This window comes from Lissotriton helveticus, chromosome 2_2 (assembly GCF_964261635.1).
Source record: "Lissotriton helveticus chromosome 2_2, aLisHel1.1, whole genome shotgun sequence".
NCBI classification, from domain to species: Eukaryota; Metazoa; Chordata; class Amphibia; order Caudata; family Salamandridae; genus Lissotriton; species Lissotriton helveticus.
In genome coordinates, this window is record NC_136060.1 from 124,443,163 (window position 1) to 124,470,868 (window position 27,706).

General features: G+C 44.5%; 1 long non-coding RNA gene across 1 annotated transcript in view; it reads right to left on the reverse strand.

Annotated features, from left to right (window-relative positions):
- Window positions 1-3,719: 3,719 nt before the first annotated feature.
- LOC144821758 (uncharacterized) overlaps window positions 3,720-27,706 on the reverse strand; it is a 74,366-nt gene continuing 50,379 nt past the window's right edge. Inside the window, exons 4-5 of the long non-coding RNA XR_013608423.1 lie at window positions 8,893-8,967; window positions 3,720-3,975 (exon numbers count right to left, since the gene is read on the reverse strand). This is a non-coding gene — a long non-coding RNA (uncharacterized LOC144821758). The remainder of the gene's footprint in view (window positions 3,976-8,892; window positions 8,968-27,706) is intronic.

Consider the following 27,706-nt stretch of genomic DNA (forward strand, 5'->3'; position numbering starts at 1 on the left):
CCGACCCACATGGGCGGTTGTGTGTTAAAATGTATATACCAGGCAAGCAAATGTATGTATTGTTAGTCCTGATGATGATCCCACATTATTGAGCATAAGGGATCGAAACGTCGACTTGTTTGAAGTGTTTTCACAGCCTAACTATTATGTTTGATTCATGCTGTGTCTAGCACTTGTTAGGCATTACTTACAACCTCTACTGAATTACAAGTGGCCAATAATGCTCCTTCTTGCCTAAAAATCCCTCTTCCCTGTTTGTTCCCAACACGGTACAGGACTGTGCCTGTTTTCATATTCCTTTATATTTTTTCCATTGTAAGAAAATAAAATACCCTGTCCGGCTGGACAGTGGACAATGTAGCTCCCATTGTGGACTATGTTTTATTTGAAAACCTGATTCTACATATTCTTGGGGACCACTGTTGTTTGAAAATTATAGCCACCCACGGTCCCTAGATAACCGAATGGGTTCCCTTGTTGTTTAAAACGAACCAGAAAGACTATGCTTGTTAAATCGGAGGAAATATGGCCACCATATTGAGACTGATGTCAAGGGAGTGAACTTTAACTGGCCTCTGGTTAAAGGTCACATGAAAACCGTCAATGGACGGGTGTGGAGAGAGATTACGGGCAGAATAGAATACCTGATCTGGAGAGTATTGAGAGAATTACCACTCCTGGTAAACTCCAAGGTATATGTGAAAATAATCAAGGGGAAGAAAGGGAAACACAGGTGAAAATCTGCAAGATATCTCAAGGGAGGCAGCGTGCTATATAGTGGCCAGATGAATTCAGGCTGGTGCAAGAGATCAAGATGCTTTAAAGAGGTGGAACACAATGTTGTGTTCCAAAATACAATTCTGGATATGCAAAAAGAGTATAAATTCTAGTAGGAATGTGTAAGAGGAAAAATGGAGACAAAAAATACATATATATATATATATATATATATATATATATATATATATATATATATATATATATATATATATATATATAGGTATGGCACTTCTATGGCCTTACTATAATAACAGCCTGGAGCACCAGCAGGCAGATGGTGTAGGTGTATGTGACCTCCTGTAAGTGAATTGATCATAAACAAATTGATAGCAAGAGCTGAAAATAATGTACCCCTAACTTCAACAATGCGACCAACAATGATGGAGGTTCAAGGTCAGCTGCAGGCCCTAAAGGTAGAAATGATGGAACTGCCAAGTAGTGCTCTATGCGTAATATTGTTCAAATTGGTGGGATGCCAAAACGCTCGAGGGAAAAAATATGAAGCCGCTTTTAGAGGAGTGACTGGTGAATACAGTACTTGCAGGCAGGTTCCCTAAGTTCTTTTTGATTTAGGAGCATAGTGACTGCTGGGGCAGCAACCCCCACCTGGTGCAGTTCCAGGACCCATTTATCCAGACTGTTTAATTACAGAAACAGATATTTGACTCTCCAACTGTCCTGAACCAAAAGCCCTTGTACCTTAAATGGCAATGCAATTAACATTTACCCTGATTACACAACAGAGATACAGAGGCAGCAGGGTTCTGTCATAGGGCTTAAACAACTGTTGCAGTGGAAGGGCCTAAAGGACTCCCTCCTGCATCCTGCGAAACTTAGTGGTGTGGGGAATAATTAGACACTCTTCTTCCAGAGCACAGGTGAGGCCTGGTCCTGGCTCCATTCCAAAGTAATAGCCATCCCACAGGCCAAGGGCAACCCCGGAGTGTGATGGGAATAACAGCATCCCAGGGAGACGCACGGCAGAAGGTTAAGTGGGCATCCTAGACTTTAACAGGCAGTAAAGTAAAGACTTGATTAAGACAACAGCATCTGAACACGCAATGGAGACATGGGCCTAGTACAAGTAGATGCTCCTATCTAAAGAGCTATGCAAGTATTGGCTGTTGGTGCATACATTTTGCAGGGCAGGCAGGGATAGTGAAAATGACACATCTTGTGGGGAAGGGGACTGCGGATATGATGGTTCGGCCATGGAAGACTCCACAGGCTATCTCTACAGTGTAAATACCATTTCACCACTATCCATCATGGTAACTGATACTGAAATGTAACATATTTGGTTATGGTTGCAATATTGGTTCTATAATGGCAAATATAATGTTTGTTCTTAGCCTGGGTTTGGGAATTGGGGTTGTTTTTAATGGGACCAATGACTTAGTAACTGTCATGGAGGTAAAAGCGATATGGATGGCTTGCTACAAACGGGTCCAGTAGGTGCGAGGATTTGACATGACTCCACTACGAATTTCATAATGGACTCTAGAAGAGGTACACCCACTACATAAAGTATACGTACATGAAAGAAGTGGGGGATGGTTCCCCCAATGAACAGAATGTACACATATCGCACACACATACGTATAACCTGTCTAAAGGAGACACACCTTGTTGAGCCTGATCTCCAGAAAGTGGCCAAGTGGTTGAAGGGGTAATTTCTTGGTACATCTTACTCAACATTTGCGAGAGGCTTTCTTATATGGATTTCCCCAGGGATCCCTTTCCTGCCACATGTGTTTGCTGCGGTGTGTGTACATGCAATTTGCAAGGCCCAGGGTGAGGTTAAAAGCTTTCTTCAATTTGGCGAAAATTTGCAACTTTTCAAAGCTTCACAATAGCTCACGGAGTACTTTGGAAAAAATTACTACAGTGAAAGATTTCACTATGGAGAAACTCCTTCTCCTACACAATATGTGAGAATAGGTCTCAAGTACAAATCATCCTGTCTGTAAATCAGTTGCAGATGCTAAACCCCTTTTTTAAAAATCCATTTAACAATTCAGAAAAGGCTCTACAAAGCGTTAAATGGTTTAGGAAAACATTAGGAATTGCGATATAGAAGGGGTGTGATTAGGGCACCCTTTCCAAATACCTATTCCTTATAGTATGCACTAATTATTTTCAAATTAAATCTGGTTGCAAATCATTAATATTTTGCCACCAACTAAAAAGTTCCCATTCACAAACAGGAAGCGGTCACCCAGAGGCCTGTTCCACCTTGTGAATGTTGAGAAACATTTTTTTAGGAGTTGACCACTGCCTACTCCTAAAATAGGTTTGCGTAACTTTTCATATTTTTTTAATGCATCCTTTTTTCCTTAAAAATAATGTGCTGCATTTTTTTAAAATGTGCTTTATTGAAAAATCAGTCACAGACATGATGGCCTACTGACACCGGCAGGCCACCCTCCCTGTGATAATGGCCAATTGTAGTGGGCTGCAACTTTTGATCTACCTCTTGTACACTGATGAGTTATGTTGAAATGTGAACCACTATGATTCTTGGCATTGTGAACCAACTTATTATTACATATGTTGGTTCACAAAATACCGATGAATCGTTTCTGTAATTCTGACCACTTTTACTGAATCAATTTTACTACAGTCCAAATAAGAAATCAAAAATTGTGCATCGTTATTATTCTCAATTTACGTTTTCTTATTTGGAATCTTTGGACATGAGGCCTAATGTCCCCACACAGTCTCACCCTGGAGCCACATTTGCTTATGCCTGTGATAGGAGCACATTTGTCTATGTTTCCCAAATGTGAAAGCTGCCCGAAAGACTTACACTTATAACTTGAGTTTGGGGGTGTTACAACCTTTTGCAGACTCCGCCACTCAACTAATATCAGAATTTCACCTCATGCAAAGTGGACTTTCGCATTCGTAAATATAGCGTATGAACGTAAGATGTCATCATGTTTTTAAGGTGTTTAGTATTACATTCATGTGTACATAAATAATATTTCATTAATTGCGCCCAAAATCACTTGATAAAAATGCACGAACAGAAATGTGTTCACACTGGAAACTCTGAAGCTTATACGGTGATATACAGTTTTCCAAGACTATTTCGTTTGCAGGAGTGTAAACAACGTGCTGGCCGGTTCCACGCTGCGAGCTGTTTAATTCGGCTTTCCCGGGCCACTTCCTTCAGAAACGATGTAACCGCCTCTGGGAGAAAAGAAAATTGATAAAACACACACAGTGTTGTAATTTCAATGTACAAAGCGGCATGATACAATGTTACTTGGCAGAAAAGGACACATGGATTTAATGTAGCCAATTGTGCAGTTCTGAAAAGGAGTAACTATTCACCGAGAGTTCATTTCAGATTGTCTCCAAATCTCTCTTCTGGTTATTGTTCCTCGTTCTCCCAGACAAATGCCTATTTCTTGTGGCCTCTGTTCTCTTAAATGCTCCCAGCTCCCCTTTTGCAATCAAGATTATGTTGCTAAGGAGATTTTGCTTTTATTGGTCCCATTGATTTGCGCTAATACGTTTTGAATACCTCTTGGCATTCTTACGTAGACAAGGCCAAAAGAAAAACTTCCCAGAGTTTGCGAATTTGCATAACAAACGCAGCGCTGGTGTAATGAAGCCAATGTAAAGTGGGCAGCTGAAAAGAAAGCAAAGAAGGCACTCAAGTGCGAAATGAAGAGCAGGGCGGAGAGCTGCCTGCCCCGTGTGCAGCTGCAGCGAGCGGCTCCAGCCGGCCAGAGGGCGCCCCCCTGTGCACGGACCACCCAATCTGTGCACAGGGCTCGCGAACCTCGGCATTACTGCTTCCGGGCTCATGAGGGGGCCTGGTCGACCTAGAACAGCGTTGCCATTTACCGCATATTACCTGTGTGCCAAGGCCTTACAATTTCTGCCCACGTGCACCTAATAAACAACAAGCATTGGCATAGCCAATAGGTTTCGCCTTTGGGATCTTATAAGTGTTTAGCCAGAGATATTGACTTTGCCTATGTCTTTAAGCTGTGCTGTACAGAAGTCTGCAGCATGCTGAAAAGTTATAATAACGTGTCAGAAGCATTTTTGTTACCTTATATATGACCAAAAAAGCATTTTGTACAACTGAACGACCATATTAAAAAAGTATTAACAATAAATAATATCTTTGAGGTTTTTTTTGTCCTTTTAATGCTGGCAACTTCTATCTGCCTGTCCCAATGGTTGCTTGTTATGTTTTTTTGTTATGGGGGGCATAAATAACAGGAGGGTGAATGTTGGGAAATAGTACCTGTATAACAACACTAGCAGCGGACGAATGCTAAGGGAGCATCAACAGCTGCCAGATTCCAAGGGCAGACTAAGGTGGTGCTTAGTAATGCAGAGGTGGTGACTGGTGCGAAGGTGCAGAGGTGATGCTCAAGTGATACTGAATGATACCCAGGTCTTGTTGAGGGATGCTGAAGTGGTGGTGTACTGGCGCAGAGGTGGTGGTGACCTGGTACAGAGGCAATCCTGAGTGATACTGAGGTGGTGCCGAGTTATACTGAGGTGGTGCTGAGTGATGCCTAGGTGGTGCTGACTGATGTTGTGGTGCTGAGTCATGCGAAGGTGGTGGTGCTGCACTGGTGCTCAGGGGGTGCAGAGCTGGTGCTCAGGTGGCACTGAGTGATGCAGAGGTGGCACTGAGTGAGGCTGTGGTGGCGCTGAGTGATGCTGTGGTGAAGCTGAGTGATGCTGTGGGGGTGCTGAGTGATGCTGTGGTGGTGCTGAGTGATGCTGTGGTGGTGCTGAGTGATGCTGTTGTGACGCTGAGTGATGCTGTGGTGGTGCTGAGTGATGCTGTGGTGGCGCTGAGTGATGCTGTAGTGACGCTGAGTGATGCTGTTGTGACGCTGATCGATACTGGGGTGACGCTGAGCGATACTGGGGTGGCGCTGAGTGATGCTGTTGTGACGCTGAGTTATGCTGATATGGCGCTGAATTATACTGTGGTGGTGCTGAATGGGTGCTGAGGTGGCACTGAGTGATGCTGAGGTGGTGCTGAGTGAAGTTGTGGTGGCGCTGAATGAGGCTGTGTGGCGCTGAGTGATGCTGAGGTGGGGCTAAGTGATGCTGTGGAGACACTGAATGATGCTGTTGTGATGCAGAGTGATTCTGAGGTGCTGGTGAGGGATGCAAATTTGCATTGTATTATTTATCAAAGCTGATTTGAGGTTAGTTTGAAGAGAGCAAAATGTGTCCTTTAGGCACCTTTGATTATTTACTGTTTTTAAAATAGGTATGTTATGTCTGAAAGTTATGAAAAACACCTTATTTTTAAGCTGCTACAAATGTTAAAATGACCTGCATTCATTTGTTTGTAAATTACACTTGTATTGATTTCAGTCAGTTAGAGTCAGTCAGTCAGTTAGTCAGTCAGAGAGAGAGCCAGTCAGTCAGTGAGTCAATCAGTCAGAGAGAGTCAGTCAGTTAGAGAGAGTCAGTTAGTGAGAGAGAGTCAGTCAGAGAGAGAGAGAGTCAGTCAGTCAGAGAGAGAGAGAGTCAGTCCGGAAGTCAGTCAGAGAGAGAGAGAGAGAGAGTCAGTCAGTCAGAGAGAGTCAGTCAGTCAGAGAGACAGTCAGTCAGTCAGAGAGAGTCAGTCAGTCAGAGAGAGAGAGTCAGTCCGTCAGTCAGTCAGAGAGAGAGAGTCAGTCAGTCAGAGAGAGAATCAGTCATTCGAGCCAACCTTTTATCATAATATGATAGATTGGCTCCACTCTCCCCCAGCGCCCCTTGGGTTATCAGTCTGTTTTATGCTTTACATGCAAAGGTTATTATAAATCATAACATGCGCTCGCTATTTATGGAACACTCACTGTCACAAGTTTTCATCCTTTCAGAGCACACAATAACATGTGGGCGACTTCCAAATTAATGGTACTGGTACTCCTTTCAGCAACCACAGAATGAAGTTGGCACTACTATGATTCAAGCCAGGGACCTCTAGGCACCACTGCGATCTCACCAGTAGTCGCATTACCCCATTGAGCTATGCTGCCTGTTACATGTTCGCTGTGATGACAATTGCGATTTCTTTAGGGTCAAAGCTGGCAATGAGGTGGCAGGATAAAGGAATGTGTGCATGTGGGTGGGGGTTTAGAGGGTGTTTCACCCACTGCCCTTCATTTACTGGCAGATTTATGAAATGTTCATCCCTCCTCTCAGCCCCCTTGCCCCCCTCAGGGGGAGGGAGGGCATGTAGCACCCAGAAGCCAGGGCACCATTGACGGGATTCAGAGAGTAGGCGCAGTCTCAGGCTCGGATAGTCTGGGCTTTGAGCGTTCGCCATAGTGTGGCTGCTTGGCTGCTCCTGTGAGGGCAGCATATGTGGGGTGCTTGTATTGTAGTTTATGCATCTTCTAGGTGGCTTCAAAGCGCTTTAGTGAACAAGGTTTGAGGAGGCGAAGAAAGAGGTGGGGCGGCTGAGAACGAAGGCACGAGAAGAGGGTTCCTTGTGTTGTTTCCTGTATATTGTAGTAAAGCTGAACTGCAGTCTCCTGCAGCTCCCTGCACCCAACATTAAGCCGCATACTGCAGGGGTCATTCAGCTTCCTGCACTCAGTCTGCATCCTGCAGGAATCCTGCAGCTCCCTGCACCCGGTATTAAGCCTGCATCTAGTAGGAATTGTGTTTCACTCTGCACACAGACTACATTTTGAAGGACTGCTGCTAACTACATGATTCCTGCAGCTCCCTGTAAACACACTGCCTCCTGAAGTACTGCTGCTTCCTGCATGATTGATGCAGCTCCATGCACCCACACTGCAACCCAAAGGACTGCTGCTACCTGCACCTGCATGAGTCCTGCTGCGCCCTGCACACCCTTGCATCCTGCGTTGCCATCTACCGCATAGTACCTGTGTGCCAAGGCCTTAAAATTCCTGCCCACATGCACCTAAGAAACAAAAACGTATGGCAAACTTAAGTAGCCACTTTATAGTCTGTTTATCTCTACAATTATCTTGCATAAAGTAACCAAACACTTTTGCCAGGTGTATTATTTTTCAGTGAAGTGACAACTTTAGAGGCTGTACTTCGGGAGCACACTACAGTGACTTGTTGAAAGGAGGTGTTAAATTTAACAATCTAAAGTATACAAAAAGGGATGGATGGAATGCTTGAATTCATCTTTGTCACTAGTAATTGCTTGGGGACTCATCCCAGGCCATATTTATTTTGCATGTCATGTCACCTCAGTTTGGACACAGATATATGCAAATCTGTCTTGACCCTGCTCCACTGGGAACTGTCCAGCTCGAACTGCCAAGCCAGGTCCTCCCTGAATCGGAACACAAGCAACCCAGCACCGGTTTCACCCTAGTTAGGGCTTATCAGCCAGGTATAGCTTGGTTCTAGTGACGCAGTGTGCACAGGACCCACGTCTGGGCATACCCGTCTCACTTAGGGTGACACACTAAAGTATACTTTAGGTGTTCTGTAGGTTGCTTGTATTCCGGTTCAGGGAGGACCTGGATTAACCGTTCGGGCTGGCCTGTTTCCATTGGAGCAGGGTCAATACTAATTTGCATATAGCTGGGTCCAAACTGAGGTGACATGATTAGCAAAATAATGATGGACTAGGATGCGGCCCCAAGTAATTGCCAGTGGTTAATTCAAGCATTCCATCCATCACATTTTTGCATACTTTTGTGTTTCGCCCTAAGTGCGCTGGGTATGCCTAGGCATGGGTCCCGTGCACACTGTGTCATTGGAACCAAGCAATATCCGGCTGGTGAGCCCTAACTAGGGCAAAACAGTTATTGAGTTGCTTGTGTTCCGGTTTAGGGACTACCTGGCTTGGCAGTTTCGGCTGGACTGTTCTCATTGGAGCAGTGTCAAGACTGATTTGCTTATAGCTGGATGCAAACTGAGGTGACATGGTGTGCAAAATAAAGAGTGACCCTCCTCCTCCATGCCTCGCCTGAGGCTCCCTCGTCCCCTCTACCTCAATCGGCTCACCGTGAAGACCCAAGAGAACTGTAAAGGCTCCTTTTGAACTTTTTCTCCCTCAATCGGCCTCCCCCTTGACACTCAGCTGAACTCTGTAATGCTCCCATTTGAACTTTTTCTGTATCTCTCTTTCATCGCCATTACCATGTATTTTTGTCTCCTCCTCATCTTGTTGTAAAGCGCTCCGATACTCTCGGGTCTGGCCAGCGCTATAGAAAACTTCCAAAATAAAAAATAAAATAAATACAAATAAATAAATAACCAGTGGCTAAGATAAATTCAAGAATCCCATCCATCACTTTATTTTATACATTTAACAAACTAGCCATATACCAGCTTAACAATTAGCATATTCTGCTGGTTTCTATCTGGATTTTTCAGCAAGTTATTGATGGTACAATAATTCTTTTCATCACATTTCCTTTTTTGACTTATTCATTTGAGAAAAATACCAATGACAGTCAAGAGAAGCATCAGCATATCTATCATGCATAGAAATTATAGTGTTGCTATATAGTATACAATAAGGCTAAATTAATCATGAAGTGAAGCCATTCTGCTCTTGTTTTTCTACCTAGTTGAAACCTGCAAAAACTATTTTAAGACAGAACATCAATGGAGATGCAAATATGAAGCTCCATCTAGAATCAAGGATAAATAAGCGATAGTGGAATATAAAGACAAACTGAGTTACACTAAACAACTGTTTTATTCTGAAAAGATAGCAGTCTTTCAGCTATTCAGAGTGTTCTTGTCAGATGACTGCAGAACTAAACCTGATGTCAGGCCATCACACTAATTTTGTAATACATTTTCTAACTATATTATAGACAAATTGAACAGATTTATCATGAAATGGAAACAGGGAACTTTTCCCAAGCTAGTTCGAACCTTTGTGAAATCGGACTACCCACTCATCTTATAGCCGTGGCCAGCATGACTCACGGGTTGTGGGAGGAAGGGGTCGTGTGGGGAGGGGGAGTAATTAAAAAATGTTTTTACTTACATACGCCTCTGGTCCCGCATCGCGTCTCCTTCTCTCTCTGCTCCGAGTCCCAGGAAGCATGCAGCCTCCCTCTCCTCCCCTAAGCCAATCACAATGCTGCAATGGGAGCATTGTGATTGGCTGAGACGCCGATGCATAGGCATCTATGGGCAGGCCGTTTTCTCCATGCAGGCTGCATGCAGCCTACATGGAGAAAACTGGAGAGTGTGTATGACTGGTTTGGTCAGCCCAGGGCCGACCAAACAGTCAGCGCCCACAACAGTGGGCAAGCCACTCCTCCCTTGCCTTGCATCAAGACTGCCCACCCGCCTGCCCCAATAAAACCCTTCTTTCTTCTTTCTCGCAGTGCGAGAAGCAGAAACAAGAAATGGAATTTATAATACCATTTTATGTTTCTGCTTCTCGTGCTGCGAGAAAGCAGTGGGGTGACGCTCCTCCACCCACATGGAGGAGCCACCCCTATCCTCTTACCATCCAGGTGTTGGGAAGCAGAGCTAGAGACACATCTTACTGCTTAGTATGATTCAAGCATGGGTAAGCAGTAGTACTTGCTTTAAGTTCCTTTCAGCAAACAAAAGGCTAGGAGTCATCATGGAGCACTGTCTTGACTGAGGTTGTGCACAGTCAGAGAATGTGCTACAAGTCCCATCAGGCCATGAAACATCACATACGCTTGAGAGTTAGCGGACTTCTTGGATTTTCAGCGATAACTTCCTTCATGTTTCACAGCATCTGTGCTAGGGAATTCTGATACAATGGTGCTGCAGCCAGGACCTCACTACAAGGATCTAGGATTTTATTCGCCAAGACCTGTTGTTACTAAGAATTTGCATTAATGGACCCGTTCAGGTACTTACCTGTCATGGTACCTTAATACTTATGGCTCTAAGTGACTGTGATGCTTCTGGATGTTTCATGGGCCTAAAGTTTCATAAACAGCAAAACCTTCCAAAACAATCAAAGGAGACTCCTGATGATATTGTGGGAATAGATGAAAAACCTCTGCTATTGGGCCAAGTGTGTTGGGAGATGCCTTTGTTAGGTTTGGATCTGTTCAATGGAAACTTTGAATCTATTACGTTTGATGGCCCCTGCATTTACCATCATTTTGGGAGCCCCGTAGCTCAGAAAAAAACAATCCTTTCATGAACTAGGATAAACAGACCATTACGTTTTCAGCTCAGAGGTGCACCCTGAACCATTACCCTAGGAAGGGGTTGAAAGATACTCTACATTTAATGTGCTGTTCCATTCAGAAGAAGAAGGCTATTATTACATTGTATGTGGCTTATAATGTATTCTAAGATGTGTTTAGCAAGAAAGGAGCAGATCAGTTGTCACCCCATCGTTCCGGTGATGGTACAATTGACTTGGTTACCAGAGCAAAAATCCCTCTTGCGAGAATTTATCCATTAAAGATGCAAGAGGATATGGTATTTCATGAATACTTAAAGAAGAATCTGCAGAAGGGCTTTATACGCCATTGCACTTCTCTTGCAGGAGCACCTAGTTTCTTCATACCAAAAATTAGCAGGAGAATGTGGACCTTGCATAGATTATAGGGAATTTAATGACATCACAATCAGGAATTCATAATTATTGTCATTATTTCTGTATGATCAGGCCAGGCATAATCAACAAAAATCTTTTCTAAACTGGATTTGGAGGGGTCTATAATCTTGTATAGATTTGATGGGGTGATGAGTTAAAGACAGCTTTCAACACTAAATATAGCCATTTCGAAACATTTGTAATGATGTTCAAATTGTGTATTGCCTCAGCAGCTTCTCAGCATTTCGAGATATACTAGATATTTACATTATTACTTTCTATTAGTATACCATTTTGGTGTTATTGTAAAATCTTAAATCATATTGTACTCATGTCAAGGAAATCCTTAGAAGGCTGTGAGAGTGCTCCCTCTTCATCAAGTTAGAAAAATGCCTTTTGGAAGTCTCGGAAGTAGGAGCTTTCAGATCTGTAATAAAGGAAGACACATGGATCCAGAGAAAGTGGAAGCAGAAAGAAATTGGCATCCACCCCAAAGGTGAACGGGATTCAACTATTTCTGGAGTGTTCAAATTTATATAGAGATTTCATACAAGACTTTGCAAATACATTGTACAACCCTTTTCTAGACTAACACAGAAAGAGGTACACTTCTGTTGGGAAATGGAATAAGGCACTGTCTTTCAGTGGTTAAAAGATGCATTCACAACATCTGCTATTTTTAGAAATCTGGGGTTTATCTTTTAATTTATTGCCTGCATTCTCAATCAGGGCAAATACTGTCTTAGAAAGATTCTTAGATATTGGCCCTTCATCAGGGTACTTATTCTTAAAAAACTCTAAATTCAGCCAAAGTTAGTTACACATCGATGATAGGGAGGTGTTTGCCACAAAATAAGCCTTTGTACATTGCAGCCTTTATTTGGAGGGGTACAACACTGTAGACCTATCTGGACAGACCATAAGGAATTTGGGTATCTCACGTAAATAAATGTGTGACTCACAGTCAAACATGTTTTCTTCACCTGTAAATAGGAATTGTAAACTAGATGTGTTGTTCCATCATGGGGAAGTGATGCAATCAGTTAACAGTCCTCTGTCTATTTTAGGTCTGCCAAAAGTGTCACCACAGTCTTTTCAAAGATTTTTCAGACGCTTCTTAAGACTCATCACAGTCTCAACCAGAAGACATAGGTTATGAAATATCCTCAAAGTAGGTAAGACTGTCAAGAACTATTATCGCAGAAATTATTAATCCCTGGAAAGGATTACAGACAATAGATTCTGAAATGTTAACACGAGTCCCTGTAGCAGGGCATCCAGGAATTCAAAATATGAATGATTGTATAGCACATCATTTTTGGTGACTTCAAAGGAGGAGAGACATTGAGCAGTAGGCACAAAAATATGCAGTATGTGCCCAAGTTAAACATCACTGAAAGAAGCATCAAGGACATTACAATTGTTACCCACCCCTCGCTAATCTTGGCCCCAAATTCAGATGGATTTTATCACTGACTCACCTCCTCAGAAGACAAAGCAGTACTTTAGTTTGTAATCAAATACCTTACAAAGAGTTCACACTTCATTCACCTTTCCAAAATGGCCACAACTCCTTCTTTGGTGATCACATTCTTAATAGAGGTTACACAGGTTATCAGCAATCATCATAACAGATAGTGGATCCCAGTTTCTTACCAAATTCTGGAGTGCTCTTCTTCAACGGTTGGGGGCCATGCACTATATCTCTACCAGATGTTAACCATGAACTGACTGCCAACTGAGAGACTAAATCAGACTTTTAAATAGTACATGAGATGCTTTCAAATGAATTATTCATATACAGACAATGGATCCAAAGGATACTGAGAGGGCACAATGTATACCTCGAGCAGAATTCTCATACAGCACCCTCCATAATTCTTTAGGCTATTCCTCTTTTCTCTGCTTCTCTGGGCTCCAACACCACATAAGTCCTCCAGTTTTGTCACCATTTTCAGTCCCTTCAGTTCAGACCCTCTTGCAAGGTCTACAAAACATCCACATGTTACCATTAAATAATTTTAGACTTGCAAAAGAAAGATACAAGTCTTTAACTGATAGACACTACAGCCCTCATCCAACTTTCAGTTTAGGGAAAAATTGTGGTTTCCTACGGCCTATCTTGTCCTTCCTGGTACATATCTGAATTTTGATCCCAAGCATTCAAGTACATTTTCCATTATTAAAATAATTAGATTTGTTCTGTCCCAATCCACTTCAGTCAATCTCCTTATGTTTTCTAATTTGTGGCTTACCTTTTACCTGCATTTCACTATTTTGTGTCACTTACCTTCCCTTTACAAGGCTCTGTCTCCTGGTGCTGGAGCGGCAATCCATAAAATGTTCGGCTCCTGACTGGGACTCCTGGTAAACCCCAGTTTCTGGTTACAGATTGTCTATTACTTGCACTGGCTAAATCTATATGCACTTCCTTAAGGTATATTATCATTTACCTCTTGCCTCCTTCAATAATGTGTGTCTTCTCGCCTATAGGATTGTTTTCTGAGGCCCTGTGCTGTATATAAGGCATACAGCACCTGACAACCAACCTGCGGGAGTGTGTCTCTCTTTCTCCCTCTTAACCGCCTTTTCTCTTAAGCCTGGGTTCTCTGTAGTAACTATGACATGTTTTTACCAGAGGGGTAAGTGGACTCCTGCGGGGGGGAGGAGGAGCTGGCTATGACCTCTACATGTCCAGGGCTCTGCGCTCCCGACAAACAAAGCAGTAGTGCATTGAATACTTTTTCATTGTTCTACACAACTTCAGAATCCTATGTTTGATTTATGAATGCTTAGGTGCGGGTGGGTCCAATAAACACCTAGCGTAGAACTTGTGAATCCCACAACAAAACACATTTTTTTGATAATTAGTTTATTGAAAATGTGGTCCCTTTGAGCCCCCATCCCACATTGGTCAGTGTAGGTTCACCTGTCCCCTTATGGCTATTGTCTTTTACATTTTTCCAAACACAGTGTTCGGTGCATCAACCACAACAGACGTATTTCTGTGATGGCCAGCCAGTACCCAGTTCCTTGGGGGGGGGAGAGGGGGGAGGCTGCCTTATCTTGTGGTATTGGTCAGCCAATCGGTGCTCATGAATCCAAAAACCCACAGATTTGTGAATCCAGAGCTGGAGTCACAAATCTGCAATGCACGGTGGGAGCTAAATATCCCTAGTCCGAAGCTGTGCCTTTAAGTTTTTTATTGGATCATCAAATCCTCCGTGGATTTGCAAATTGTCAGAAGTTCAGCTAAGTAATGCTGCAGATGGCTCTAAATTTTAACCTCTTCATGCGTAGCCTTGAACACTTAATACATGGACGTGGTTATTTCTTATAGATTACTTAATGGGTTTACACCAAACCAAGTAAAGTGGAAAGGTGTGGTGCAGCCGCCAGGGCAGCTGACTTCGGAGCACAGGATTCACGGTTCGATCCCCGGCTCTGGCGGCAGCTCAGCTCAGCTGAGCACCATGTGACTCTAGGCAACAGCTCACTTAATTTCCACCACAGCCCCCAGCGCCTTGAGACCCATATGGGTGAGTAGTTCATGCTTTACAAATACAGATTTATTTATTAATTATTTATTTATTTAAGTAAAGGCGCATACTTGAGGAAAATGTTATTTAGATGGTTTAAATCCATTCAGCTTTGTATTTCTGTATCAAGGATCATAGAATCCTATGGGAGTTAAAACGGGAAATGTCAGTTTTGATCCCCTCTCCCTATTTTTAGGCCCCTCATGATGGATCTGCATGAAGATTGCCATGAAGAACCCAAAGTGGATGTACTTTTTTTGATACGTTTTGTGAAGATTCATTGACTGGTGACAAAGTTTGTATTAAATAAAAAATGCCTTTTCAATAAAAAGTGTGACTTAACCATAAGTACATATGCACTATTTTTTTCAATCTATTTATCTATCTATCTATCTATCTATCTATCTATCTATCTATCTATCTATCTATCTATCTATCTATCTATCTATCTATCTATCTATCTATCTGTTGTTAGATTTGAAATGTTTTTTCCGTGTTGCATAAGCCCCAAAATGTTCGCTTGTGATGCTGTTGTTCGTTTACACCCTTAAACTTAGCATTGATGGCGCCATTTTAATTAGCGCCATCTTGTTTCGTAGCTGAGATCGAGCTTCTGTCTCATAATGTTTGTCTCCGCAGAAAAGCTGCTCCTGTGCCCCCGCCTTCTGTTTCTCAAGGCTGGAGCCCTGCTGTACCAAGGAATGTAATATCTACTGTTGTATACTTTTGCAACTCGATATGCTCGTTCCCACATCTTAGAATGGTAAGCCCCAGTCGAGTGACCTTGGGGTCGAGATAGCATGTACTCAGCCCAGCAACTTGGCTCATCCTTGTATGCCTCCTTTGTTCACTCTGGCCCTTCCAGTTAGGGCGGACCCCTGAAGGTGTGACAAATGTATAATTGGTATTACTGTGTGAGAGGGGGTCAGTCGCTCGGCCGTTCTCCCAGGAGACAGGTCAGACCGGGCTCCGCTGCAGTAAAAATACTAATAAGTATTTTGGATTGCATTCTCCTCTGACTGACCGACTCTTCATTATTGGGAAGGCATAGAGGTGGTTCCGAGTGACCGTTTTTCGGGTAATTTCTTTCATTTGGCGCCCGAACAGGAACTCCACCAGTTGACCCAACCCACCGTAATCGGGCAGTGGGGTCAGGGTTCCGTTGGGTCGGACGGACGGATCAGGGATCCCCACACGAACAAGCTCAGTTCTCGCAGCTGCCCCGCCTGTCTGATCGGGCGGCTCCTCGTCTAGTGGTCATGTCGGCCAAAGTCCTGAAAGGCGAAAACCTTGGAGCTGACCGTTTGGTCTGGAGAGTCGGCAGTGGGGAATAACTTTATTTGACCTGTGTGCACCAGGTGAGTTTGGAACATATGGTGCCGTCTTGAGTAATTTGAATATGGTCTGGAGACCATCTCTGTGTTTTGTTTGAGAATTTGGTAGGTCTGCGGACCGTTTTGGAAAATACAGGGTGTCTGCGGACACCCTGCCAGGGGACTTGGTAATTTGGTCTTTTTGTTTCTTGAAAAGCCTGGGGCTTGATTACCGTTTGGGACTCGTTACATTAAGTCTGGTTTGGAGGGAAAACAAATACTAGTGCGGTCTGCGGACAGGTTGCTCTTTGGTTTCTGGAAGATTGGTAAATGACTTGTTAAGTACAAATTGTAAATTTCGTCTCATTGTTTTAAGATGCCTTGTTTTAGCAAGTTCTGTTGTTTTGGGTGCTGTTGTTGTTCTGCTGATGCTCGTTTGGAAGAGAGGCCGCCTGCGGCTCTGGAAGGCAGTCCAAATTTTGACATGTATGTCAAATACGGCCTTGGCCCTATTATGTTTAGTACATTATGGCACAAGTATATTATAGACAACCCCGATTTGCAATGGCCTTTGACGGGTACTTTCAATGAACAAAAGTTGAATTTCCTGCAAGATAAATTGTTTGCAAAAAGAAGTAGGCAGTCGATGTTCGATGATCTTCAAATATGGCAGAAGGAAGGTAAACAAAGGAGAATAAGAGCAGAGAAAGGTGCCAGGAGATGAAAGACACAGACAGTAATGCAGAAGGCTATAGCGTACGAGAGAGAGAAGATAGAGAAGGGCATAGAATGTGCTGACAGGAGGTTCAAGTCGCAATTTGATAAGTCTTATGTCACTCGCAAACATGGTGACCCTTTCGAGGAAGATTTGTTAGATACGCAACCATCCCCTCCTTATGCCCCACAAGGCGCATATATTCAGGGGCCCCACCTGCCCTGAGCTTCCTCCTCTGGGCCCCCCACGCCTAACTGCGACATCCCAGATGGAGCAGTTTCACTACCCTCCCCGGCTCCATCGGCAGCGGCTATACACATCTTAGGCCGATCCAATGTGTCCATTGCCCCGGCTACGCCCACCACACAACCATTATCCTCCCTGTCCCTCTGTCCCGGAACATCCCTGAGTGCATACTCCTCCCACCTTTTCCCCTCGCCTTTGTCTTATGGCGGAACGACAGTGTGGGGTCCGGCAGGGGGCGATCAAGAGGCAGCTAAGGAAAGAATTGGGAGAGTGTTGATGCGGTCTGATGTGGGTATGTGGAGCAGAAAGTGGTGGCCGATCTGCCCTCTCAGTGGGCTTGGAACACGATTTATAGTGTAGAAGATTTGTGGAGTTTATTGAAAGATTACGAGCCGTTTGTGCAACAGCATGCCCTTCAGCACATGTCAGCTACTTTGATTGGGCTGTGGGAGCAGTGTTTCAATGCTGTAGCCCTTCAAATTATTTACGATATTCGAGACAGAGTGTATGCAGCTGACATGGCTCCCAATGATGTTTTCAGTAATTTTGCCACATTGATTGGATACCGATGCAGATTAGTCCAGAGGAGCCCGATTGCTATGTCCCAGTTCCCGATGAGGGAAGTGCATCTCATTTATCACCCCAAAATACCAGAGATTCGGGACAAAAATGATATTATCAGGCAGTGAGTAGAGGCCTGTTTCCGGGAACAGTGGGTTTATACTCCATGGAAAAGAAGTGAGGTTTTGTCCCTTAAGACTCAGTTACCTGACCCTAGAAAAAATCTGACATCATACTACAAGGAGTTGACTGAGGCACCGTCTTCGACAGTAATGACCCTGGTCGATATTGAGATGTTTTTTGGCCTGCTAGTGCCGGTCGATATCTGGTGGCAGGTGCGCATGCAGGACCATGTTGGGAAGTTGGGGGCACATAGGACAAGATCAGAACATGGGACAAAGAGGAGAAGCCTGGTGAGAAGCCTTAGGCTGAAATACTAGCCTTGCTGGGCCGAATAATAACGTATATTTATTTGAAAGGTTTTATATAGCGCTGGGTAGACCCGAAGGTATCAGAGCGCTTTACATGAATCAGACCATAGTTGCAGGTTACATCATTACAAGATTACACAGTTTCAGAGCACAGTTACATAGTTACATGTTAGGTCGAGAAAAACAATAAGGACATATACGTAAGGGAAAGAGCAGGGATGGGGGAGATTCAGGGGAGAGGGGGTAGGAGCAGGGGAAGTAGACAAAGAATGAAGGAGGGAAAGAGGTGGGGGAGGGAGAGAGACAGAGTATGAAAAAGGAGGGGAGGGTGATGGGGCACTTTTTGATCCAACCTAGGAGGGTTGACTGGGAGAAGTTAACGACATGCCGCCAGAAGAAAGACAAAAGTGTATCTGACTTTTTCACTAGATTTGAAGGGGTGATTTTGGACTTCAGTGGACAGGTCCTGTTGGTTGATGGAGGAGTTCCGCTGTTCGTCAACAGATTTGTTACAAACCGGCTTCCCGAGATCGCAACTCGGTTGCAGGCTTCGGAGAGCACCTGGACGACATCCTCCCTGTCGATCATATTATGTATGGCACAGTATTACGAGCACAGGGAGAACGAGGGCCAGGGATACAGAGGACTAAGGTGTGGACAAGGTGGAAATGGGAGAGATAAAGGAGGAGAGGAGCAGCCAGGTCAATCCAAGCAGAACTATTTCAATGACCTGAGGGGGCGACAGTTTTACCATGATGATTTAGATATGGACAAGGTAACAGGATTTTCACATGGCTAGGGCAGCCAAGGGCAGGGTGAGAGATCAGTCCAGATTCCTGTGGATCAGCGGGGACCCTTTGTTACTGCTGTTCTGCAGGGCTCAGCTAAGAAATTCTTGGTGGACACAGGCACAATGAATAGCTCTGTTTCTCGTTCACTGGTCCCCGGGGCAGCCTTGTCTGGCCAAAATAATGTTTCGGTAGGCTACTCAGGCATACCAGTTGTGAGCCCCATCTCTGAGCTATTAGCCCTGACTATAGGTTCTTTCAGAGTGGATTCACCATTTTTACTGACATCCAATTGCGGAGAGAATTTAACGGGCTTAGATTTGTTGAAGCGGCTACACACGACTATTTTGTGTTTCCCTGATGGTGTCAACATGACAATAGGGCCCAGAGTAGTGAATTCCAAGCAGTGTTTGTCAAAGGATGAGCCCCTTCCAGCTGAATTTAAGGAGGTGCCAACGCCATTGTGGGCTACAGGTGACACTGATGTAGGGCTGTTGAAGATTCCCCCGGTCTCTATCAGAGTAAAAGATAATGCAGTCCTGCCCCATCTTCCCCAGTACAGCATACCACAGGCTGGAGAGTGGGCGTTGTTGCGGATTATGCAGGATTTTATTGATTCTGGGGTTGTGGACGAGACAAATGCAAATGTGTGCAATAGCCCTATTCTCCCAATCTTAAAAGGGGCACCCTCCGGTTTCTCCTGATGATCATCCTGATGTCTACCATTTTGAAATAGATTTGCGCGAGGTCAATAAGATTGTGGTCCCTCAGTTCCCCGATGTTCCCGACATCACTGCCCTTTTGACAATGATCCCGCCCTCTGCCACATATTTTTCCTTTATTGATTTGAAGAAAGCATTCTTTAGCATTCCAAGACACCCCCAAAGCAGGTACGTTTTCGAGTTCTCCCTAGCAGGCAGAAGTCTTAGATTCTGTCGGGCCCCTCAGGGCTATACTGAAAGTCCCAGTATCTTCAGTCAAGCTTTTAAGGCTCAATTGGACTCCCTGGTCCTTCCCTCAGGGAATGTCCTACTGCAATATGTGGACGACTTGCTGATCACCTCAGATACGAAAGAGGGTTGCAAAGACGCAACGGTTAAATTATTGCTGCACTTGGCTCAGAATGGACATAAAGTATTCCTTTTGAAATGTCAGTATTGTCGACAGGAGGTCACCTATTTAAGTCACCGACTGTTGAAGGAGGGAAGGAGACTACCACATGAACTTATTTCTACCATTACTAAGATGCCAATCCCCAAGACGCAGAGGGATGTGCGGGCTTTCATAGGCATTACTTCTTTCTGTCGTCACTGGATCCCCAACTTCGCTTTACTAACAATACCCCTTTTGTTTCTAATTACTAAAGATATGCATGAACCCCTCCCTTGGATGCATGATTGCCAGCATGGTTTTGAACAGTTAAAGATAGCCCTTTGCTCTGCACCTGTGCTTGGTACCCCGGACTACCAGAAGCTGTGTGTATTGTACCTACACAAAACGGCTGGCAGTGCGCTTTCTTTCTTAACAAAGGACTTTGGTGGTAAGCAGAGACCGTGTTAATCTTCTATGTTAATTGCAATTTGGAAAAGTCTAAAGTAGCTACAGAAAAAACAGCTGAACAGAATTACCCCAAATTTGGCAAAAAGTTAGAACTTTACTCAGGAAGTGGACCTTTTGGTATTTGGTGTAAATCCATTCAGTTGTTGTCTTGAAATTAACATTTAAAGAGATACTCAACATGTTCAATATGGGGTAAAAAAGTTATGTTTATCTTGACTGTTAGTCCCGCCGGGGTCAGTGGAACCATCATTTTATAAACTGGGGCCCTCTAATTGGCTAGGGAGCCTTTACTCACTTGAGCCTTTTCAGTCCCTCAGGACCAGGCCCAATCCAACCCTACAAATTCATTCAATTGGCTGGCTGCAGCTCTTCACAGAATGTGTTGGCAGCTATTACAGGAAACAGGACTCAGGAACTCAGTAGAGGGAACACAATTGACCAGGGATGAAGGGGGCATGGACACACACACACACATGGAAAATGGGGGTAGGAGCAGAAGTGAAGGACAGTGGCAGTAGAGGGCCAGGGCAGAAAAACGGACCAGGGAGGGACGTGTAAGGACATATACACAGACAACGAGATGGGAGGGGGCCTGGGCAGCATCGGAGGGCAGTGACAGGAAAGGGGCAATGCTAGCACAACAGCAGGGGAAGGAGGGGGAATGGGCATGCACATGGAGAACAGAGAGGCAGAAGGAAGGGTGCAGGGCTGCAATGGAGGGCAGTGGCAGCACAAAATCAGTGGAAGCACAATAGACCAGGGAGAAATTGGGAAGTGCACGTACACAGCGAACAAGGGAAGGAAGGGGCAGCAACAGAGTGCAGTGGCATCACAGTACCAGTGTCAGCACAACAGAACAGGGAGGGAGGGTGCAGGTGAATGTACCAGGAGAACTGGGGTGGGCATGCAGGAGGGGTACAGAGCAAGAGCAGCAACATAGGTCAATGGCAGAACCGGGGGAATAGCAACACAACAGACCAAGGAGTGTAGGAACACCAGCACGCACTCTGAAAATGGAGGAAGGGTCAGCAAGAAAGGGCAGTGGTAGCGCAGGGGCAGTGGCAGCACAACTGACAAGGGAGAGAGGGGGCTGGGGCACCCGCATGGAGAATGGTTGGAGAGGGCAGGGTAGCAAGAGGACAATGGAAAGACAGAGGCAGTGGCAGCACAGAGGACCAGGGAGAGAGGGGCAGGGTCACACATATGGAGAACTGGGAGCAAGCAAGAGGGGGAAGGAGCAGCAATGGAGAGCAGTGACAGCACAGTGGACCAGGGAGTGATATCGTAGGGTCACGCACATGGAGAATGAGGGAGGAGGAGGCAGGGGCAGCAACAGAGGGCGGTGGCAGTACAAGGAACCAGAGAGGGATGGGTCAGAAGCATACACACGGATAATGAGCTGGGAGCAGGGATGGTGCAGGGACAGGGGTAACAATGAAGGGCAGTTGCAGTGCAGGGAAAATGGAAGCACAACAAACTAAGGAGGGACTTATGCAGGGTCAAGCGCATGCAGAACAGTGAATCAGGGCATGCGGTAGTGCCAGCAATGAAGAGCACTGGCAGCACAACAGAATAGGGAGTGGGCAGGGGCATGCACATGGAGGACAGGTGGCGCAGGGGGAGCAGTGAAGGGCAAGTGGAGGGTAGTGACAGCACAATAGACCAGGGAGGGAACAGGCGGGGCACACACATGGAGAATGGAAGTCAGGGGACAGGTGCTAGGGTCAAGGACTGTAAGCTGACCAGGGTGAGCAGGTATGATGGGCAAAGGCAGCACAATGGACCACAGAGGGCATGCTGGATGGGGCTGAGATACGCAGATGGAGACAGGAGGACAGACGGGCAGAGTGGCAGGGACAGCAAATGGACCATGGAGGGAAGGCTGGCATTGTGAGCAACCTGACCACAGAGGACAGGAGGGAGGAGCAGCTGTACGCAGACAGAAAACGGAAGGCAGGCAGGATGGGGGCATGGGCAGCAAGGGTGTTGGCTCAATATGATCAAATAAAACAGGAATTCACTGAAAAACAAGATTAATGTAATTCTATAGTTACTTGTTGAAATGAGTCAAAAACTAGCGTTTAAAAACACAAAAATCCTAATATTTGCCAGGTATAGTTCAATGAGATAGCTGTAACTCATTAAATGACATCATTGATGACATCACTAATGACACCTCAAATAACATCATTGATAACAACACTGATGCCATCAATCAAGCTATTTCTTCTCTAATTACTCTGTAAACCAAACCAGAAAACAAAGTTGGTAGTAAAAGGTTCACACACATATACCGCACAGACTGACTACATTTACATCTCTGCATGTATGGAGTAAAATCAATGTAGTCTTGGAGACAGATCTAATTCAGTACAATACACTTTATATGGTGCACTGTTTAAGTACCAGTAAAGTTTTGATTGCAAACAGAGGCTCAGCACAACTAGAGTTACTAGCAGACGTTATACGGATAGTTGTGACTTAAATCTAAGCCCTGGTGCAAAAATATGTGAGAAAAACTAAAACTTAGTCATACAATACTTTATTCACCTGTGGATTTCTGTGCACAGGACGACATGAAAGAGTTCCTAAGTAGTGCTATCAACAATTTCTCTATAAACTGGAGATGTGTAAGTTGTAGATATTTACTCCCAGAAGTTCACTGAAAGTTCTAAGACTTTATACATTGTTGGATAATATATATTAGATGGATGACTCACTTACAAACTGTTCAAGCCGCAGTATGATTGTAAGATAATGTTGGTGTATGGCATTTTGCTCGTTTCAGAAATATGTGTAAGGAATGTTTACAAACTACCAAAGGTTATGAATGGGACCTGGTTGTGCATGACATATCAGTGGCTAATGCACAGATGTGAAGCCGAGGACTTAAACTTCTATGTCTATAAGAAGGACCTCACTTTGGATCCGAGCAGCTACAGGATCATAGCACTCTTGGATACTGAATCAAACATATTTGCTGGCCTACAGCTGTAGTATCTGGAAGCCTGTGGCTCTAAATCAAACGTAATTCCCTTCAATTTATCAGATTTTCATGAATCAGTGAGCACTTAGTTAGCCTTGCTATGTTGATTGACAAGACAAGAGTCAGGAAACTACTGTTATATATGTGTTTTTTGACTTTAGCAAGTAATCAACCTAGTTAATAGAGAACATCTGTGGCAAAACAGACCGGATGGAAAATCCCAGAACATCTCCTGTGAGCCATCCAACTTCTTTACTCTGCAATCTGGGTGAGAGTAAAGTTTGGAGCAAATCAATCTTTTTCTTAGAAAATGTACACGATACAGTCCTGAAGCAAGGATGCGTGTTGCCCCACTGCTATTTAACCTGTACATTGCTGATCTCTCCCATGAATTACATGCCATCAAGACTTATCCACCTATAATTGACTGCTGATCAACTTCCTCACTCCTGACAAAACCACAAATTGGGGTCTTCAACAGATGAATTGATAAACTGGGATCATGGCATCTTGATAAGAAGTACATTGAAAATCTAACGAAATATAAATATATTGGAATATGGCTTGAAGCAGGAGGAGGCCATTGACATCAGCAAGAATCATTAATGGCAAAAGTAGCATCATTAAGCTTTGGCTTCAATTCTCTATTAAAACTATAAAATCCCTCTCTACTTAACTAACTTATTGTTATAGAGGCCAAATTAACATAAGCAATAATGTAAGGCCTCGATACATTTCCAGGATAGCTCAGCAAAGCCTGCAATTTCATGAAATGTAATACTTCTTGCACCTTTTCAAACCTCCACAGATATAGCTCTCAGGCACAAAGTTGAGCGGAATTAGCTTAACAGACCTACAATTGGCCATGAAGGCAAGCTTCCTCAAGTACTGTTTCAAAACAAAAAGAGGAGAAATATCTTGGGGACTGACTATGGGGCTGATTGTGACTTTGGCGGAGTTGCGCATGGTCTCAGCTGGCATGGCTGTGCCAAAGCCCTTCAAAGACCACCCGAATGATTACGAGTTCAACTAATGCAGGTGGACAGTACTTTTTCCTTTCCCACAGCGGGGCCCTGAAAAAGGGCACCACAATGGGAATGGCAAAAAATGTTCAAGCATAGCATGCCATGCTGGAACTGGCGATGCAAGCAGAAAGGGAGCACATCTTGCCCCCTGAATGCATCCTTATGGCGGGGGGCATGGGGGCCATGCAGTGCTTAATTTGAGCAGGTGCTTTCAGGTGCTCAGCACCTGCACTTCTTTCACAAGGGGAACAATTTCTGAACCTGCAGGTGGTGGTCTCAATATTAATTGTTCAATTCAAAATAAAAAGAATAACATACATTGCATTGTAAATGTTCCTAGGCAGGCCGGCATACGCCTGTCCAGGCAGGCATGATTGTGTTTCACAACATTAGTGATGATGTCATCACACTGATCACAAATCCAAGAAGTCATCGACAAACTATGGCTTGCATTCTATTCCCCTAGTCTGCTGCACCCTGCCACTGCCTGAGCCTAAACCTCCCATTGAATAATTGTAGCTGGGGGCTGGCTCATAACAGCTCATAACGGAATTGGGGCAAGGAAGTTGCAAGAGCGCATTTGGAACTTGGGAGTGAGGGCTCTTGGGGAAGAATAAATTAAAGTCAGTGTGGATTTTCCACTTGTTACGTAGCCAGAGTAGCATATCTGGCAGCCCTACATTGCTGCTATCCTCAATGTGCTTGATGCGGCTGTGGCCCAACACAACTTTTGTTCGCCAAGGCGTCACCAGTAGAATATGTGTGCTGCACCCCAGCATGGTAATTCCTGAGCGTGAGTGAGTCCAGTAGGCACCACAGCCATACTTACTGGCATTGGCAGCATTACTGCTGGGGACAATGCCTGTGCTGTAGCAGGCAGGATCACCGCAAGCTAAGCAGTGGATGCTGATGCCATGGCCATCCCTGGACCTACTAATTGCAGGCAGCACTAGCAGTGAAATGACATGACCAGCTGTGCTCAAGCAGCTGCCTGTTCCGCAATAAACCCAGTTATACCAGACTGATTAATATAAGCAAAAAAGCATATTCATTTTGTTTCTGCACTCGGTGTAGGTAAGAAAGTAAAACACGTCATCTTCTGCTTCTTTAGGAATGACAACTGGAAAACGCAGAGTTCAAAATAGCAGGGACATGTACAGGCTGCCGACAGGGGTCACAGGCAGCAGCAGTGTTAGAGATGAGAGACAGCAAGAGTAAACAGGAGAATAAACAACAAGAGAGTAGAGAGATAAAATGGAGCAAAGTAGAAGAAAAGGAGGAGAGCAAATCAGATACAAAGAGAAAGCAGCCATGATGTGAAGAAGAGAGCTTTAAGAAGAGAGAAGATAGAATGAATGGATGTGGAGTACAGGACAGAGGAACAAAAGCAGACAAATTATAATATGGAGACACAGCTAATTACTGCTAGAGAGTGATAGTAAAGACCCAAGATCGAGGGGAGAGAGAGCAGAGCATGGACAAAAGTTAAGAGAAAAAAGGGCAGGGCTAAAATGAATAGAGGGCAAATCAGAAATACAGGGTGTGACGAAGGTGATAGAAAGCAATTAGAGAGGTGAGAGGATAGACTCTTAGAGCAACGACTTAGGTGACAGATAACAGAACAATGTTAGAAGATAGAGACTGAGGCAGTGAGAGTGTTGAAAGTGGGACTCACCAGAGGAAGACGTGAGCGGTGGCCTCCTTGGCAAAAATTCTCAGCACCTGCACTTCTTTTTTTTACAAATTAAGCACTGGGGCCATGTAGGACCCCTATAGTTTCCTTAAGCCAGCCTTTTTTTGGGCAGGCTCACCGCCATGAAAAGGCTGGCAGTGGAGGAACTCGTAATATGATCGGTGGGACTGCGCCAGTCCCGCTTAGCATATTTCATTAGACCCAGCCGCGCAACTGCCAGGGAATGACGGTTCCCTGTCGCAGCTAGCGAACCACCGCCGGAACGTATCAGAGAGTCGTAATCCGGTGGACGGAACACTGCCACAGCGAGTGTGTCGGTCCAAGGACCGCCAGAATCGTAATCAGACCCTGAGTGTTTTCCTAAAGAGTCTGCACGTATAATGCCTAGAGCACAGAGCTGAAATAAAGTTGCCATGGATTTTCCTGTGAGCTGCTTTCTAAGTTAATCTCTGACCTCATGTTTTTGAGAAGGCACACTCCCTTCTTATTATTGCTAAATTAGTGTTTGCATCACTGATATGGCTATTTCCTGCTTAAAAGAGAAGTTATGCCTCCTTACCCTTAGCCACATGAGAGCCGCTCACCTTAGTGTCTCTAATTTGTTTCTTACAGCTTGCCGCTACCACCTACACCTATGTTGTGACTCGCCGAGTTGTGTTATTTAGCTTATCTACCCTAGACATGCATCACAGGGAATCATTTTGAAGCCTTGTTGCTTGAATTGTCTAATGTGAAAGTAAATGAGCTTGATCTAGTTAAAGATCTTTATAAGCTGAAGCACACCTTGCCGATTAAGACAGCCAGTATCTTTAATGAGGAATTGTGTGACTATAAACTGTGCAAATTGAATGACGTTGTTATTCTTAAAAATTACTTGTAACTCTGGAATTTAGTTTTTAACTAGGTGACTGCTCCTTCCTGCAGGCGCACTTTTAGCACTGGTCCCCGGTCTGCCACAGCCTCACAACCGGTTGTTGCGGAGGGACGCTCCCCCACCCATTAGCCTCCTTACTTCCGGGTCACAAAACTACTTAATTCATGCCAGAACGGATACGCAGCGGGCGCGCCCGTCCACGTCCGTTCGGGGCCAGGGGCCAGGACCCCTACACCTACTATTCCAAAGATATTGCACTATGAGGCAGAGAAGCTTCTTCGATTAAACAAACCTACCACGAAGAACTGTTTACATCATTCTGTCCACCCAGATAGTAGTCTAACCAACTGCTCATACTGTTCTTTCAAATTAACAATGGCGATACAGCCAAATAGACCTCCACCCACTCCATACAAAATGTTCCTGCTAAACTGCAGGTCACTACCTAAGCATGTAATGGAAACTCCAACCTCTTGGATGAGGAAAGGTCAGAGGTCCTATTCCTAACCGAAACCTGGCTTCACCCTGGGTCAGAGCCAGACCTTGTCCAGACCCTCCCCCTGGGCTACTGCATCCAGAGGCTTGATTGCTGTTCAGGGCGAGGTGGCGGGATCGTGATAATATTTAGAAATTACTTAACCTGTCCCACTTTTAGAAGCCCAATACTGGA